Below are 19,006 nucleotides of genomic sequence, written 5' to 3' on the forward strand. Positions count from 1 at the left end.
GAGAGCACTTGACCCGGGCAGTCGGGTTCCAGAAACAAGTTTAACCAGGTCATGACAATGCTGCACCTCGTGATGAAGACTCTTTGGGACCTGCTGGCTCCCATCTTCCCAGGGCCACGCCCCACACACGTGCCCACATGGAGGGCATCAGAACACCCCACTGACTTCCGGCTGCTACCAGATCTAAGTGTCAGATGAACTCTCCAAGGGAGGGACTAAAGTTTTAGTAAAGATCAGAACCCAATCCCCAGGTGACAAGTTTGCTAGGAACTCCAGCGTTCAAGACAGCAACTTCCAGATCCCAGTGTTAACCCCGGGGCTTTTTTTTTTTTTTTTTTTGGTGTTGATTTTATTTCCATCTTTTGTTTCCCCACTGGACAAATGAAACAAGCATAGTATTTACCTTTCCAATGATGAATGTCCTCTTCCTTTGATTTCACAACATGAGAACCACTTGTTTCTAAGAACCAGTGATAAAAGTCTGAAGGAATCACTGGGGGGGGGGGGGGGGTTACCGGTCAATTTGTAAAGAATTATCGCTATGCTGTACGCCCACGTGATGGAATGAAACACTGACCTTTCACACCGCATGAAGTTATTTCAACTGAGTTCAGTGTCCTCAATCCCAACAAAATTGACAGTAAACGAGCACACCCTTAGGACACAACGCGTTAACGTGGAAATGCTATACCTAAGTTATCACTCGAAACGGCACATACAAGGGCCCCCCGGGTGGCTCAGTCGATTAAGCATCTGACTTTGGTTCAGGTCATGATCTCACACTTCAGGAGTCTGAGCCCCACCTCGGGTTCTTTCCTGTCAGCTTGGAGCCCACTTCGGATCCTCTGCCCCGCCCCCCTTCGGCCCCTACCCAACTGGTGCACACAAGCTCACGCTCTCTCTCTCAAAAATGCATAAACGTTAAAAAAAACTTTGTGTAATAAAAAAATGGTACTTACATCGAACAGCTTTTTCTAGAACTTTTAACCTCATTTTATTGGTCTACTTAATTTGCTTTGATTTCAAATGTTAAATGAAATATTTAAAATATGTTACTTATAATTTATTCAGCTGGCAGTTTAAGGGACTACAACTGGCTTCTTGATAGAGCTGGTAGGGGATAAATAATATAGAATTAAATTCATCATGGGGCGCCTGGGTGGCTCAGTCGGTTAAGCGGCCAACTCTGGCTCAGGTTATGATCTCGCGGTTTGTGAGTTCGAGCCCCACGTCGGGCTCTGTGCTGACCGCTCAGGGCCTGGAGCCCGCTTCGGATTCTGTGCCTCCCTCTTTCTCTGCCCCTCCCCCGCTCATGCTCTGTCTCACTCTCTCAAAAGTGAATAAATGTTAAAATAAATAAATAAACTTAAAAAAAAAAAAAGAACACACACAACATCAAGTGGGAGAAGTTCCCATCTCTGCATGCGTCAGTCACATACCTCTGATTGGCGGTTCGGGCTGAGACACAGGGAACGCCAAGAATGACACTTACAACTGCCTGTCCCTCCCGATTTATTAGCAGGCAGCTGCTTCGAAAAGGAATATTTACTCCCGGCATCCTCTAAGACTGTCCTGTCAAATATCACTCCATACCGAAACCACATCATCTGTAATGACCTAGGAAAAGACTCCCAAGTGCCTGAACTATTGTTTCCATCTTTTTATTTTTGTTAAGATTTATTTATCTAAGTAATCGCTATACCTAACATGGGGCTTGAACTCACGATCCTGAGATCAAGAGTTGTAGTCTCCACTGACTTAGCCAACCAGATGCCCCATTTTATGTGTATGTGTGTGTGTGTGTGTGTGTGTGTGTGTGTGTGTGTGTATTAGAGAGAAAGAGAAAGCATGCATGTGAAAGTTGGGGAGAGGAGCAGAGGGAGACAGAGAGAGTATCAAGTAAGCGTCACACCACCAAAGGGCCTGATCCCAGGACCCTGAGATCACTACCTGAGCCAAAACCGAGAGCCAGACATGCGACCAACTGGGCCACCCAAGTCCCCCCCCCCCCTTTTTTTAAAGTAGGCTTCACGCCCAGCATGGGGCTTGAACTCACAACCCTGAGATCAAGACCTGAGCTGAGATCATGAGTCAGACGGTTAACTGACTGAGCACCCAGGCGCCCCGTCTTTATCCCATTTAATTTACACATCAGAGACTGCAACATTTTAAAGCTCTGAGATACCTACACACACACACACACACACACACGCATTCAAATGGAAACTTTCAAAGTTCTATAAAGTGAGAACTTTTACTCATTAGGTACAATCATGAAATCATAAACCACAGTCGTTCCTCCACCCTCCAAGTCCTAAGTCCAAAAGCATTGCTTGCTAGAACTGTCACCTGCACTATTTTTTTTTTTTCTTACATCAAAATGGATTTCATGTGCTGCCCGATTATTAAAATTGTCTGTCAGGGGCGGCTGGCTCAGTTGTTCAAGCATCCGACTTCAGCTCAGGTCATGATCTCACAGTTAGTGAGTTCGAGCCCCGTGTCAGGCTCTGTGCTGACAGCTCAGAGCCTGGAGCCTGCTTCCGATTTTGTGTGTGTGTGTGTGTGTGTGTGTGTGTGTGTGTGTGTGTGTGTGTGTGTGGGTGTGTGTGTGTGCGCGCGCGCACGTGTGTGTCTCTCTCTCTCTGTTCCTCCCCTTCTCACCCTCTGTCCCTCTCAAAAATAAAGATTAAAAACAATTATTTTTAAAAATTGTCTGTTTGGTATGAATCAGAGATTTCGTCACGAGACATTGCCGAACTCATATAAATTGTCACAAGGATGAACACAAACCTCCCGACTTCCAGAGGCTATATGGCACGCAGACTCTTTCACTGGCTGCGGTGGTCCCTCCTACCTTCTCAGGTGAAGGTACCATAAAGCCCTCTGTTGACACAGTCCTACATGATCAAACACACAGTTCACCTTCCTTAGTCCAAAGGTCTTTTTCAACAGGTGTGAAGAGCTGCTCATAAGCAAGTTCTAGGAAATCCGCCCAGACTGCCAATCGGAAGCTCACGGCCAGTTCTACTAGACCTATAGACAGCAGCTGTCTGCCACAGGTAGGAAGGGAAATGCACGTAAAACGTTCCCTTTGTTCCTTGGAAAAGCTTACACCGGCAATGTTCATGAAATCAGACCTGCAAAGCAAAACCAAAGTAGGTATTTTTCCATAGATTGTTCTTGGTGGTTTCTCTGAGCCCCCGAATGTTCTGCTTCCATTCTATTCGAATAGAACACATATGCCCAGGTCCAGTAAAGAGGCCACCCGCAGGCATTTAAAGATAAAGTCACAAGCAGACATTTACCAGACCATCCAAGTTGGGAGTGGGGAAGAGAAATTTGCCCACCATATGCAAGTCATTATATTCTGTCATTGTTAAATAAGGCTGATAATGTACAATATGGCAACCTAGCATATGGAGAAAGCTCACAATTGGAGTTTAAAACTGTCTTTAAAAGTCTGATCATAACATACACATTTTATTAAAACTTGGACAAGTTTCCATCCTGATCTCTGAGACGGATATGTGTCAAGTTTAATAGCTAAAAATTTTCCTGCACATAATCAATCACCGGTAACATTTTTTTTACCATACAAAGCACTTGCTCAAAAGTTCCCATCTCCTTTGATCTAGAGCAATCCTGTAAGATAACGAGGCAAGTAATACCATCCCTTCTTCAAAAGTGAGGTTCCTAGGGGTTCCATTTTCCATCACCAGCAAACGATTTCCTGGATAGGATTAAAAAAAATACTATCGGTGTTAGTGAGGATGTGTGGTACCCCCATTTAGAAAACGGTTTGGAAGTTTCTTAAAAAGCTAAACACGATCTTGGGGCACACCTGGGTGGCTCAGGCAGTTAAGCGTCTGACATTGGGTCAGGTCACGATCTCGCAGTTTCTGAGCGTGAGACCCGCATCGGGCTCTGTGCTGACGGTGTGGAGCCTGCTTCAGATCCTCATCTGCCTCTCTCTCTCTCTCTCTCTCTCTCAAAAATAAATAAAACTTAAAAAAAAAAAAAAACTAACCACAATCTTACCCCAGGTTTCAACAATTCACCCTAGAGATCTACCTCCTTGAAAGAAATGTTTCAAAAGTCGTGCATGCAAATATTTGCAGCAGCATTTTTAATGGCCAAATACTAGAAATCATTCAAATGACTATCAACTGGTATAGAGACAAATAAAATGTAATAAATCCATGCAATGGAACTCTTCAGTAATAAACAAAACAAAACAGCAAGCCACTGACAGAATAATCAATAAGCAATATCAATATCAATTGCAATAAGCAATATCAATAATCAATAAGCAATAAGCAATAAGCAATAAACAATAATCAATAATCAACAATCAATGATCTCAGAAACATTATGCTAAGTGAAAAAAGCCACACACAAAACAGTTCATAGTGTACGGTTTCATTTATATGGCATTTCTGGAAAAGGCAAATCCATGGACACAGAAAGCAAAGGAAAAGCTGCCCGGAGCTAATTGTGGGAGGGACACTGACCATGAACGTGGGAAAAGGGAGCCCGGGGGTGACGGAACAATTAGAAAGCTGGATCGTGCGGATAACCTTGCAGCTGTATAGATAAACCACAGCTCCTTCAAATGTGGACATGTCATTGGTGAATTTTTATTGTCTGCAATTAAATCTTGGTGATTTCAAATCATTAGGAAAAGTTAATTTCCAAACCTATATACTTCCCAATTGTACACGCACATTCTTAAGCATTCTATAATGGGAAAAACCTAATCGTGTCTCTATAATTGGGCAATGAGAGACCAAGAAACATACATACACATGCGCACACACACACACACACACACACACACACACACACACCCATAAAGATTCAGGGTAAGGGCTGAGTGAAAACTCCGAAGATTTGTGTTGAATTCAAGTCCCTGCTCTCTACTGATGTCAACAAGGGGGCTAAGTGGCCACACTGGAGACTTGTCCAAACGAAAGAGAAGACTGGGGTAGAGTGTATCGTTGTCTCATGGTGCTCAGGTATTAGCCCCTCACCCTGGAAGATCATTCTTAATCTCCCGCCAACTGCCGACCTGGAGTGCCTCCTCCCTGGGCAAGGAACTTTATCCGGCTTTTCCCCCTGACCGTGGCCACGCGAAGTCGCCTGGAATTGTTACCTCCTGGCCCTTGACACACACACAGTTTGCTGATCCCTACTTTAAGCTAAAGAAGATAAAATCGCCAGCACAGATTTCAACCTACTGTTACCCTTTTCAAAACTACCGCATTTCTCTTCTGGTTTTAAAAAGGATTTTCTCTTCTGAACTCTGAAAACACTTAAGTTTAAAAATAAGGTAGGGAAACAACCCTAAAAAGAGATAATGATGATGGGCTTTAAATACCATGCTGTGTGGCATGTTCTAATTACAGATTCACAGAAAAGAGAACATTCTTTACCCAAACACACAACTGAGCCTTAGACCCAGAACAGAGCACCACACCTACTTTTCTCTTGTAAGTGCTTACTTGGACTGTGTCAAGTGCTACACTTCAGGATTCTCTAAGAACCTACACCATAAAATCACAATGTGCTTGGAAATTTGATATTTTTTTTAAAGACAAAGGGGACAAATAATTTTGTAACGGCTACATTAATATGGCTATTTAAATCTGTAGTAAATGCAGCAGCCAAAGGAAAGTTCTGCTCTTTTGCCTGCAATGATTTTTTTTTTTTTTGAATGAGAGGAGCACGAGTAGGGGAGGGGTGGGGGGGGGGTGGGGGAGAGAGAATCTTAAGCAGGCTCCACACCCAGCACAGTCCCTGACGAGGGGCTTGATCCCACGACCCCGGGATCATGACCTGAGCCAAAAACCAAGAGTCGGATGCTTGACCGACTGAGCCACCTGGGTGCCCCTCTAACCTGGCATCTTCTAAGGTGTCTAATGTCGAAGTCGGGGGCAGGGCAGGGGCCAGGGGACCCTGCTCCTGACGATACTGAATTCCAGAAACTGGATGTAGATAACATATCATAGTATCAAGGACTTAAATGGCACTTTTTCTCCATTTTTTTAAATGGAGATATATTTGACATGTGACATTAGCGTCAGGTGTATGGGATTCAATATTTGCATATATTATGAAATGATAAACACAGTAAGTCTAGTTAATGTCCATCGGCATACATGGTTGCAATTTTTTTGTGTGATGAGAACTTGGAAAATCTCCTTTCTTAGGAACTTTCAAATATACAATACGGTATTATTAACTACGGTCGCCATGCTGTACGTTACATTCCTAGGACTTAACTCTAACTAGAAGTTTGTACCTTTTGACCTCCTTCTTTTTTTTTTTTTTTTTTAATTTTTTTTTTTAACGTTTATTTATTTTTGAGACAGAGAGAGACAGAGCATGAACAGGGGAGGATCAGAGAGAGAGGGAGACACAGAATCTGAAACGGGCTCCAGGCTCTGAGCGGTCAGCACAGAGCCCGACGTGGGGCTCGAACTCACGGACCGTGAGATCATGACCTGAGCCGAAGTCGGACGCCCAACCGACTGAGCCACCCAGGCGCCCCCCTTTTGACCTCCTTTACCTACTTCTCCCATCTCCCCCCACTGCCCCCCACAAACCATTGAACACCCCTCTGTATCTATGTTGTTTTTTTGGGGGGTGGGGTGGGGGTTAGATTCCACATATGAACGAAATCCCTCCTGTTTTACAGTCAATGGTTTTTCCACTGGAAGTAGAAACAACTCTTCAACATATTTTTTTTAATCCTTCTATTCCAATCCACCTTAAAAGACACATGGCTTTTATAACAGACCAAATGCTAATGCGAGCTCCTCAACTCGGCACTCGCGACATTTTGGTCGAGGTAATTACTTCTAGGGGGTGAGGGGACTGTCTTAGCTGGAAACCACCAAGCCAGAGCCATACAAAGTTCTGGAGCCACAGCCAAATTAGAGTTTTTAAAAACCACTCATCGTCCGTGACCTAATTGAAAGCAGACTCCATTGTCTACATTCTAAGAATTTCCACCACCTCCCAGAGTAGGATCAGCCCCAGATGCAACAGACCTGGGACAGATCTAATTTCTGGTGACATTAGAGCAGGTGCGTACAGAAGGGAGGGGGCGGTGAGAGCCTGCCAAGTGCCGGACAGACATAAGGAAAGAGGTCCAGGAGGCAGACGGCTTGATGATGGGGTTAGAGGGACGCTCTCCTTTTCCTCCCTCCGTCCAGTCTGTTTTGTTTTTCATGTGAATTACAGCTGACTTTTGACGCTTGTACACAGATGCTTGAACTGTACAGACAAAAACCTGTCCTCTGTGCTCACAAACCCCAACACAAAACTTGCCAGAAAGCTTGGAGACGGTGCCGACAAGAATGAAGAGAGGAGCAAAAGCCCGTGTACAAAACGAGTGTGGGAAACGCGGCACGGACACAGCAGAGGGGGCAGAGCCCGCAGATTAGAAACACACGGGGAAGGTGAAGTCTACGCCGTCTCCCCTCCAGAGGTGGCTCAGGAGGGGGCCTGGAAATGCGGTGGAGAGGCCGGGGAGACCACGGTGTCCTCGCACCCCCGCAGCGGCGGGCGGTCTCTCCACGCCCTGACCACACAGCACACACAGTGTGGGGCCCACGGGGCTGAGTGATCTCGGGCTCATTGCCTCCCCTCGTGACTGCAGGGGCTCGGACCTGAGGCTGGCAATCATTTCTGAGCAACCGTACCAGATTCCGAAGAGGCTCGCCGCAACCAGGCTCTAAGCGGAACCCGGGTGGCATTAGGCTCATGTCCCAAAGGACGCAGAATTCAACCAGGGGCCGAGGCCAGTGCTCCGCCCTGCGCCGGCTGCTGAGGAGGGCCAGGGAATCAAGGGGGGGCTCGAGAGAAACGGTGAGCAACAGCCCGTGATGATGGAAACGTGTGGCCTGAGGACCCCAAGTCTGTCCCGCTTTACCGCTGGCTGTGGAATGGCGACGCCTTTCGTTTTCCATCCGGGCAACCCCGACAACCATCGTGTGCCCACCAGAGCTGATGGGCCACTGGATTCCAGAGGAAAACGTGTTGCTGACGTTCTGCTTCAGACTCAGAGACACAATCCACCCCCGTCCCCCCGAACCCTAAGATTTTGCCACAAGGGTTAAGTAACTCCACAGACAGGCCGACCCAACTCGTTGAGGATATTGCTGAAGTACTATATATTTTTATAAGAAATGTATGCCAGCTACGTGTATGTACATTATACTTGTAACTTTCAGCTACATCATCCACGTCGTTATTAACATCATTTCCTGGCCTCACCTATGGGCCTAAGACCCATAGGTAGACATGTAGTGTCTCACACAACTCAAACACATCTTTAACAGTATGGCTGCAAAGAGAGGAACGTGTGCATTCGTGATGCAAAGTTCACAGACAATCCGTCCCATGTCTTTAGATAGGATCCCATGCCCCCACCTGCCAAGAATCATGAGGCACTCACAATTTTTCCTGTTGTCCTGCCCAGAGGGTCAAACTCTGTTACCACCATCGGCTACCTGGAAGGCAGCTTCCTTGCAGAGGATCACATGAAAAGTACACAAATGACAGGAGGTAAAAAGCAAGGAAAAGAAGAAAACCGTCCAGAAAAAAACTAACCTTTGCTCACTCTTCCCCAGATACAGGTACAAAGGCTCATTGGTATCCCCCCACTCTCGATTCAAAGTCAAAACCGAACAAATGGTGCTAAAGAGCAAGATGCCTCAATTATGAACATGTGATGCTATCAAGAGTTTATTCCACGGTTACAGGGTTCCGACCTTGCCAACCGATTCAGCCCTGATTTTATATTCTATTTTTTTCTACCTTCTTTACAATTCCTTAAGATGGCTTTTTTTTTTTTTAATTAAATTTGGGGCGCCTGGGTGGCTCAGTCGGTTAAGTGTCCGACTTCAGCTCAGGTCACGATCTCGCAGTCCGTGAGTTCGAGCCCCGCGTCGGGCTCTGGGCTGACGGCTCAGAGCCTGGAGCTTGCTTCCGATTCTGTGTCTCCCTCTCTCTCTGCCCCTCCCTCGTTCATGCTCTGTCTCTCTCTGTCTCAAAAATAAATAAAAACGTTAAAAAAATTTTTTAATTTAATTTTTTTTAATGTTTTTATTTATTTTTGAGACAGAGCATGAGCAGGGGAGGGGCAGAGACAGAGGGAGACACAGCATCCAAAGCAGGCTCCAGGCTCTGAGCTGTCAGCACAGAGCCCGACGTGGGGCTCAAACTCACAGACTGTGAGATCATGACCTGAGCTGAAGTCAGACACCCAACCGACTGAGCCACCCAGGCGCCCAGATTTAATTTGATTTAAAAAAATTTTTTTAAATATTTTTGAGAGAGAGAGAGAGAGAGAGAGAGAGAGAGAGGAGGAGGGGCAGAGAGAGAGAGGGAGACACAGAATCCCAAGCAGGCTCCAGGATCCGAGCTGTCAGCACAGAGCCTGACACGGGGCTCGAACTCACGAACAGTGAGATCATGAACTGAGCCGAAGTCGGATGCTTACCCAACTGAGCCACCCAGGTGCCCCAAGATTTTATTTTTTACGCAATCTCTCATACTCAACACGTGGACAGAATTCATGACCCTGAGGATTAAGAGTTGCACGCTCTAGTGACTGAGCCAGCCAGGCACCCCCTTAAAATGGCTTTTCGGTTGCTCTTTTAAACTACAGCGACTCGAAATTATCTCAGAAACCATTTAAATCTGAGGGTAATGAGACATCTGCAAGTTGCTGAGCTAATCTCAAACACTGAGAATCCAAGGAACAAAAATCAAACTAGTCCATTAGTTAATCGTTTGCCACACAGCCAACATACGTTTCAAAGAAAACAAACCAGCGCTAAGCAGTTAATACACCTGAAATTTATTCATCCACCTATAAGTCACTTAATCCATAAGGCCATCCATCCATCCACCCACCCACAAGTCCATTCATCCTATAAACATCTTTTGAGGCCCCTATCATGTACCAGGCACCATGAAAGGTTCAGCAGAAACAAAATCGCTGCTGCCCCCAAGAGCTTACAACGTATCCAAGAGAGAGTTTTCCTTTTCTAATACCTTCCCCATCGACTCTCTTCCAAAGGAAATAATAATTACAAGGAGACCAAGACAAGAGAGACAAAGTAGCCAATGGAAGAAAGGACACGTAGATTTTATAAAATGCAGAAAACTGTTCTGGTGCTAAGAACTCTCAAACACTACTGAGAAATCCTCCCTAAGGGACTTAAAACTGAATTTCATTCTTCCTTCCAGTGGAAACAGGAGGAGATACAGAACAGGAGGGGTAATAAGAGACCATCACAAGACGCTTGTACTCTTCATGGAATGGAATACCAGACATCCTTTACCACTTATTCCCTAGAGTTTATGGCCCTTTCCTAATCTTGACCAGAATAATTAAAAAAACAAAACAAAACAAAAAAAAAACCCTACAGATAAAAACTGATAGGATCATCTTAATGAAATCCTGTCCTGGCTATCTATTTTTAGGGGGAAGAAAACCCCTCCAACTTACTTGGAACAGGACTTTGTCAGCACTTCCTAAAAACAAATAAACCAAGAACACAGTAGGAAATAAATAAACTTAAAACAGCTATCTCTCACTTCTGCGGCATACACAGTGATTCCTTTGCAGAATTTTATTAAATTTCAAAAAAGTTAGTTTTCATACAATCATACTTCCTGAATTAAGAGGTGCTTAAAAAAAGAATCTAATCGGGGCGCCTGGGTGGCTCGGTCGGTTGAGCATCCGACTTCAGCTCAGGTCAGGATTTCACAGTCCGTGAGTTCGAGCCCCGCGTCGGGCTCTGTGCTGTCGGCTCAGAGCCTGGAGCCTGTTTCAGATTCTGTGTCTCCCTCTCTTTCTGCCCCTCCCCCTCTTACGCTCTCGCTGGCTTACAAGCATCCAGGCTCTCTCTCTCTCTCTCAAAAATAAACATTAACATTTTTTTTTACTTTTTTTAATGTTTATTTATTTTTGAGACAGAGAGAGACAGAGCATGAATGGGAGAGGGTCAGGGAAAGGGAGACACAGAATTGGAAGCAGGCTCCAGGCTCTGAACTGTCAGCACAGAGCCCGACACGGGGCTCGAACTCACGGACTGTGAAATCCTGACCTGAGCTGAAGTCGGATGCTTAACCGACTGAGCCCCCCAGCGCCCCCCCCCAAAATTTTTTTTAAATAATCTCAATCGAAAAGGCAGATTATATATTGGCAAGAATTCAGAGAAACTAGAACCCACATACACTGTTGGTCAAAAGGCATAATGGCACAATTGCTCTGGAAAACAGACTGGCAGTTCCTCCAAAGGGTAAACATAATGCTTCCATATGACCCAAGAATCCCACTCTTGAGGCATATAACCAAGCGAAATGAAAATATACGTGCACACATCAAAACCTGCATACGAGTGTCCACAGCGGCCTTATTCACGATAGCCCCCAAGTGGAAATAACCCTCATAGTCCATCAACTGATGAATAGATTTTTTTTTTTAATGTTTATTTATTTTTGAGACAGAGAGACACAGAGCATGAACGGGGGAGGGGCAGAGAGAGAGGGAGACACAGAATCTGAAACAGGCTCCAGGCTCTGAGCCGTCAGCACAGAGCCTGACGCGGGGCTCGAACTCACGGACCGCGAGATCGTGACCTGAGCTGAAGTCCGACGCTCAACCGACTGAGCCACCCAGGCGCCCCGACAGAAACATTTTTAAATCACGTAAGTGCCTGTATCTGTGCTGCTTGCTATATACTGAGACTTTCTCTAAATAAAATTATTTCTCTCCTATACCAAAGGCATTTTCATTTCTCTCCATATTCAATATCTTCTTGGGTTCCACAGAGATCTGGGAACAGAGTGACACTTACTAAGAAAGGTAGCATGGGGTGCCTAGGTGGCTCAGTCGCTTAAGAATCTGACTCTTGATATCAGCTCAGGTCATGATCTCAGGGTTGTGAGATTGAGCCCTGGTTCAGGCTCTGCTCTGGGCGGGAAGCATGCTTGAGATTCTCTCTCTCTCTCTCTCTCTCTCTCTCTCTCTCTCTCTCTCTCTCTCAACAACAACAACAAGGCAGCATGTCTAACAACCCAACGGCAATGCCACTGGTAATTCAGGACAAGTTGAAGGAGATGCTCTTCCAAGGACGTGGGCCTGTGCACCTGACCGTGAGGACCAGCGAGGCATGAGGACACCAGGGCACCTACAGTGTGACAAGCCAGACAAGTTGTGGAATGGAATGGGATGTGTGGTTTTAACTGTTGTTTTAAATCAATTCTGGGGCGCCTCGGTGACTCAGTTGGTTAAGCGTCCAACTTCAGCTCAGGTCATGATCCCGTGGTCCGTGGGTTCGGGCCCCGCCTCGGGCTTTGTGCTGACAGCTCAGAGCCTGGAGCCTGCTTCAGATTCTGTGTCTCATTCTCTCTCTGCCCCTCCCCTGCTCGCATTCTTTCCCCCGTTTAATGGCCTTGACAGTTTTGGGGAGTGCATGTCAGGTATTTTGTAGAATATTCTTTGGTTGGGGGTTTTTCTCATGGTTGGGCTGGAGTTCGGTGGTTTCCAACAATGGCTCAATCCAGGGGGGTCCAACTGCTTCATTGGGAATCCTGGCTTTCCTGCATCTTGGCCACGTGGCTTGCAACAAATTAAACCTCTGTAGCTTTCCATTTCCTCCTCGACAGAAGAGGAACCCAGCTCCCAGGTCACTGTGGGGATTAAACCAGCTAACCTGACAATGAAGGTGAGCGCGTAACCAGAAATTCCCCACGAAGAGAAGGGGCCACCCTCTGAGTGAGCAACAATGATGGGGGGCCAGAGTCACAGTCCTAAGATTACTTCTAGAAGCTTGCAGTCCAAGGGGGACAAAGTTTAAATAGAAACCTTAAGCTTGATGCCATAAGGACTCATCCGGGGATGTATACCCGGAACCTGCACTTGGGGTAGGGGGGTGTTGACAAAGGAAGCAGGCCTCCCGTGGGCGATGAACTGGACCGACTCCCCTAAGGCAGGTGCAAACCAAGGTGAAAGGGCAATTTTCCGCAAATCAGCCCAAGAGCCAGTGTAGGCTAAGACAATGCAAAGTGGCTTACCCGCTCTACTTAATCTCCGTCCAGAAACTATTAACAGCCCCACACAACTGAACAAAGAAGGCATTCACCTTTGTCCGGCCCAAGAAAAAATAAAATCTCAGACTCTCCCGAGCAAAGCTCTAGAAACCGCAAAGGACTAAAACTACCTCCCCACTTACCAATAAAATGTAGGCCAAGTAACATTGTTTCACAAATGCAACAGACTTTCTTCCAACTATGTTCTTACAAAAACAAGAAACAAAACAATACAGCAGCCAAGTCATTTTGAGGTATCGACTTTTAATCCCCCCCCCCCCTCCGTTCAAAAGACTCTCCAAAACTTGGAAATTCTCAAGACGTCCTTGAGCAGAATCAATAGGCCGACAGAAGTGGGGGGCGGGGCATGCCCTGCAGTTAAGACCCCCCACTGGGGTAGATGAGAATAAGCCAGGCCAGGGTGGGCTAAAGTTTGAGGCCCGCGGACAAATCTGGCCCCATCCCATCAGGGCAGGTAACACAAAGCCCTGGGTCCTGAAGCTAAAGGAATGTTCCTCTCTGTTTCTCCTGGCTTCTCCTCAGCTTTATCCCTGACTCCTGGATGCCAGGCCCTGTCTGGTCCAGAATGAAGGCCCTATGCCCCCCTTTCCACACCCAGGCAGCCACAACCGACCAGCGGGAAGAAGAGGCTCATCCCAGCAAAGGAGAGGTTTCCCAGCAAGAGACCAGAAGACATCTCCTAGGAATGGAGTCCAGCAGCCCCCCCCACCCCCGCTCCAGCCTTCTAGAACCACTCCAGCCGCAATTCAGGCACTCCTCCCCCAACCACCTCACCCAGTAAAAAGCCTGACTCATGGCCGGAAGCAAGGTCATGCATGCAATAAAACCTCTCAATGGTGAACCCCAGGCATGGGGGCTCCTCTTATAAAACAGAGCAGGACGGGAAGGAGGTTTAAGCAGGGCCAGCAGGAGGTCAGCTGAGGCAGGATGCTGCTCCCAAGCCCAACTGCGGACCACCCCCCGGCCCCCAGTCCCCCTGGCCTGGCTGCCCTTCTTGGAAGAATGGAGCCCATCCTCCACTCCACCGGCTCACGAAGGAAGGGAACCACAGGCAGAGAGAAAGCCCAAGCATCAGGTGCCACGAACACCAGTGGCCAAGCCAACTTCCAGTAAACCCTCGTGAGACAGAAAACCGTGCAGAAGGGAGGCTCTCACCTCTGACTTTACAGCAGAATCAAACACCCGTGGAGCTCGTAAACCTGGACAGTGCCCAGGGACCAGCTCCAGATGTGCACAGCTGGTGTCTTTGGAAGCCCCACCATTGGGCTTCTGGGCTTCTGGGCTTCTGGGCCCAGGGAGGGTGAGGAAGCGCTCCTTTGCCGGGCTAGTCCTCAGCAGGATAGGTGGTCACCCAAAGGAACGAGGGCTCCTTCCCTTCCCTCCCCCCTCCCAAATTCACCACTTCGGTGACTCTCAAACCCGGTCTGGCTCCGAGGGAACGCTTGGGGCTCTCTTTGGAACCCCACGCAAAGCAAAACATCAGCTTACGAGCACTGGGTTCAAAACCACCAATCCAAGATAGCTACTCCTAGCAGGGAAACCATTAGGTCCAAGCAAAACCAGGAAGGAAGAGCAGGAGAGAGAGAGAGAGGAAGGAAATAAGGAGGTTAGTTAACATACATACCCTGTCCACACATGGAACGCATCGCTCCTGAATAATTTACTACACGATGCTGGCATGCACCCCCCGCCCCCCCACCCCGCCACCCCCCCGGCCCCGCAGTACTCATTTACTCAATAATTAACGTCCGCTGTGATCCAAGTGTTTGTTTTGAAATTAGCTGAAAGTCATTTTTCAAAACATGTCATTTAAGAGCTATTTTAGAAGTCCCCACAAAACTGCACCTATAACACAGCCGGCTTGCTAAACATCACCTAAAAAAAACATCCTCTATTAGCATTTACTTAGGGACTCCGGGATACCACCACAAATACTCCTCTATCATCATACCCAAGACATAATGCAAAACGCCTCCCCCAGGGCATGAAACCAGCTTCCCTGGATAAATCCCATTAAATCAGTGTTTAAGCCCACAGCTCAGCTTTTCAAGTGGCAACGAGTCCCCCCTACAGGCTTCCACAGAATGCCCACGCGCTGCCCTCCCCTGCTAATGACACCAGGCAAACCGGAAGGCATCTTAGATGGTACCATCCAAACTCCCTTGTTCCCCATACAGATGCCACAGAGGTTGGTCCACAGACACTGGAAATCTAGAGAAGCGACCACTTATCTCCAAGGCCCCAAATCACAGGCAATACAGAGTGCCAGCTGTTGCTGGGGCCACCCTGCCATGGGCTACGAGCTCTAGCAATTTGGAAGGGCAAACACAAACGGGTTCAAACCTCTTCCCTCGACAGAAAAAGCTCCTGAGGAGGTTTGTTCAAAAATCCCAGCTGGAGGGGCGCCCGGGTGGCTCAGTCAGTTAAACATCTGACTCTTGATTTCGGCTCAGGTCACGATCTCACAGTTCGTGACATCGAGCCCCACGTCGGGCTCTGTGCTGACCTCAAGGAGCCCGCCTGGGATTCTCTCTCCCTCTTTCTCTGCCCCTCCCCTGCGCACACGGTCTTTGTCGAAACTAACAAACAGAAAAAATTAAAAAAAAAAAAAAAAAAAATCCCAGCGGATCACAGAAAAGTAGCCAGGACAAAACCGTCTACGTGGCTGACACAGTAGTCAGAACAATTTCACAGGCATCCCCCCAAATGCTATCCGATATCTCAAGAGGGTCACTAAAACTCTGCAGACCCCACTAATCTCAAGAACTCCTTGAGCTTTTTGTGCCAAGAAAGAGATGACCTCCCAGTATGCGTGTCCTGTGGCTGTCATCGATTACAGGCTGGGAGAGAAACAGGCAAGGGACCCCTGGAGCTGCTGAGCAAAGTCACAAAGGAAGCGGCGGGGCCCTCCCTGGGGGGACAGTACCAGCAGTCATCACAAGCAGCTGAAAGGGCTCCAGGGAGAAAACTTTGAGGAGGTCCCTGCCGGCTGGCTGCTCGGCGGGTCTCTAGGAGCCTGTCTTGCGTCCTGGTAAGCACATCTTCAGACTGATGTCCCCAACACAAAAGATGCAAGCCACGTGTGGAAGTTTACATTTTCTAGCAACCCCGTTGTTTTGTTTTGTTTTGTTTTTTCATTAAAAACGGACACATAAGATTGCCTTTCGCAATGTTATTTAACCCCATAGATACAAATAGTGTCACCTCAACACGTAATCTGTACAAACAGTGTATTAAGAAGATAGTTTACATTCTTTTTTCCATACTAATTCTCAAACTCTAGTGGGTATTTTTTTTTAATGTTTATTTTTTGAGAGAGAGAGACAGACAGGCAGACAGACAGACAGAATCCGAAGCAGGCTTCAGGCTCTGACCTGTCAGCACAGAGCCCAACTTGAGGCTCAGACTCATGAACGGTGAGATCATGACCTGAGCTGAAGTTGGATGCTTAACTGACTGAGCCACCCAGGCGCCCCACAAACTCTAGTGGGTATTTTATCTAAAAAATTTTTTTTAATGTTTATTTGTTTTTGAGAGAGAGAGAGAGAGAGAGAGAGAGAGAGAGCAAGGGCGAGGGGCAGAAAGAGAGGGAGAAAGAGAACCCAAAGCGGACTCTGGGCGAGGCGGGGCCTGAACCCGTGAACCGGGAGATCATGACCTGAGCCAAAGTCGGACGCTCAATGGCCTGAGCCACCCAGGCGCCCGTCTAGCAGGTATGTTACACTCACTGCGCATCTCAGTTCGGAACAGCCACACTCCTGCTGCCCAACTGTACGTAGAAGCTAAGGAACTGGACGATGCAGTTCTAGACTCTAGACCTGTCATTTTGTGAGCCAAGATAGCGGCATATGTACAAAGACATGAATGCAAGGTCTTCTGTTTGCTTCCTCCCGTTTTAGGGAGCATACGGACACACGTTTCCCCAGCGACAACCAGCAAGGGTATGTATGAATCATTCGTCAAATCGCCTGGCCCCGCCCCGAACCTACCTTAGCACAACACTACCTGGAGAGATGGGCGGAACAGTCTTTTTCTCTCTACTTCTGAAATAAGGAGGTAATAAGATCGCTCTAAGAATGTAGTCTACATGCCCCGTGTATAAGATGATTTAAAAGTTCTGGAAAACTTGGTACACAAATTGCCCTGTGACTTTTTTCTTTTTTTGTTTTTAACCAAAGGGAAGAAGAAAAACATATCTGTTTACCCGAATCCAAAACTCACAGCGATTTCAACAGCAACGCTTTCTAAATTCTTGAACTCTTAAATGCACATGTCAGCTCATTATCGGAGTTACTACGGGGCTTAGAGTTAAAACAAAGCTAGACAATTAATTACGCATCAAGCAGTAGAAAGTATGTGCTTTCACCCAAAACTGCCCTCGCCTCCTTCCACGACCAGATTTTTTAAACAGGAGAGCAAAAAGACGACAGAGTCTTGCCGGTGTAAGGAGGGCAGGGTAAGGCAAATGCGCAAATTGGGGTTTCCAGGAGCTATAGGTTAGCAACCGTAAAAATGACCCTGGAGCCTGCTGTGTAGGGATGTGAAGACAGACAGACTGCAGAAAAACTTGTAAATTCGCCTCAACATCCAGCAGGGAGGTGAGCACCTCCGAGAGGCAAGTGGGCCTTTCCAAACGTGGGGACAAGGCCCAGCAGGCCATCTGTTTTCACCGCCCCCCCCACCCCAGGCCCCCACACCAGGCCCCACACCCAGCCCTGACACTTTACAATCTATGTGCCACCAGGAAGACAGAGTGACCCTTTTAAACACACATCCCTTCCCTGCTGAAATGCCTTTTTCATTTGGACACAATCCCTCCTGAGGCCTATGGGGACTGTGCACATCCGGGCCCCTGCCTCCCCCTCCGGCCTCCTCTGGACTCTTCTCAGATCTCAACCAGGCTGAGCTCACTCGCGCCCAGCCTGTCCCGAGTGCCTCCTGCCTGCTCCCTACTCCACCACCAATACCGAGGCACCTTGCGGCCTGCCATCGACACCGCCCACTCCGGAAGGGCCTGGCCCACCTCTCCAGCCCAGCCACATCTGCTGCCTGAGCTTCTGTCCAGTACAGGCACAGCCCAGAGGGAGATGCTGTGGGTTCGGTTCCAGACCACCGCAATAAAGCAAGTCAAGTGAATTTTTTTTGGTTTCCCAGTGCATATAAAAGTTTACACTACAGTGTACATACTCTATTAAGTGTGGAACACCATTATGTCTAAAACAAAAAAGCAATGTATGTAACTTGACTTAAAAATACTTTATTGCTGGGGCGCCTGTCTGGCTCAGTCCGTAAAGCGTGTGACTCTTGATCTCAGGGCCATGAAAAGCCCCACACTGGGCATGGAGCCTACTAGACAGAAAGACAGAAAGAAAGACAGAAAGACAGAAAGAAATGCAGAAAGACAGAAAGACAGAAAGAAAGAAAGGAAGAGAGAGAGAAAGAAAGAAAGGAAAGGAAAGAAAGAAAGAAAGAAAGAAAGAAAGAAAGAAAGGAAGGAAGGAAAAACACTTGATTGCTAAAACAAAAACAAAAACAAAAAGAACAAACACTAATCATCATCTGAGATTACAGCCCAGTCATAATCACCAGTCACCAATCACCATAACGAATGTAGTAGTCTTGAAAAAGTTTGAGATACTTGGAGAATTGCCACAATGTGACCCAGAGACAGAGAATGAGCAAATACTGTTAGAAAAACGGTGCCAACAGATTTGCTCGACACGAGGTTGCCAAAGACCTCCAACTGGTAAAAACTGAAGTACCTGCAAAGTGCAATAAAGCGAGGTATGATCATATGTAAATAAGAAACTTGCACGATGCCAGGCCTCCCTGTTCCCTGGGAGGCCACAACCACCTGTGCTAGGAAGGGCCAAGG

General features: G+C 47.2%; 1 protein-coding gene across 3 annotated transcripts in view; it reads right to left on the reverse strand.

Moving 5' to 3' along the window:
- MYO10 (myosin X) overlaps positions 1-19,006 on the reverse strand; it is a 225,789-nt gene that overhangs the window by 179,154 nt on the left and 27,629 nt on the right. The window lies entirely within an intron of this gene.

Source organism: Panthera pardus, unplaced genomic scaffold, assembly GCF_024362965.1.
Source record: "Panthera pardus isolate Hobbes unplaced genomic scaffold, ASM2436296v1 HiC_scaffold_2, whole genome shotgun sequence".
In the NCBI taxonomy this organism is placed as follows: domain Eukaryota; kingdom Metazoa; phylum Chordata; class Mammalia; order Carnivora; family Felidae; genus Panthera; species Panthera pardus.